This window comes from Arachis ipaensis, chromosome B02 (genome assembly GCF_000816755.2).
Source record: "Arachis ipaensis cultivar K30076 chromosome B02, Araip1.1, whole genome shotgun sequence".
In the NCBI taxonomy this organism is placed as follows: Eukaryota; Viridiplantae; Streptophyta; class Magnoliopsida; order Fabales; family Fabaceae; genus Arachis; species Arachis ipaensis.
The window spans coordinates 11,067,857-11,068,072 of NC_029786.2; positions in this window are offsets into that span (position 1 = coordinate 11,067,857).

Sequence of the window (216 nt, forward strand, 5' to 3'; positions counted from 1 at the left end):
TGTCACTAGTACAAACCCCTAAAATTTATAAACCGAAATATTGGACCTCGGGTCGTTCTCCCTAGGAATTACAATAAAGTGTCTTGTTATTGGTTATGAGTTATTTTGGGGTTTTGGATAAGAAGCATGAAAAGTAAATGGCAATGAAAATAAACTAACAACTATAAAAGGCTCTTGGTAAGGTATGAAAATTAGAAGTCCTATCCTAGTTATCCT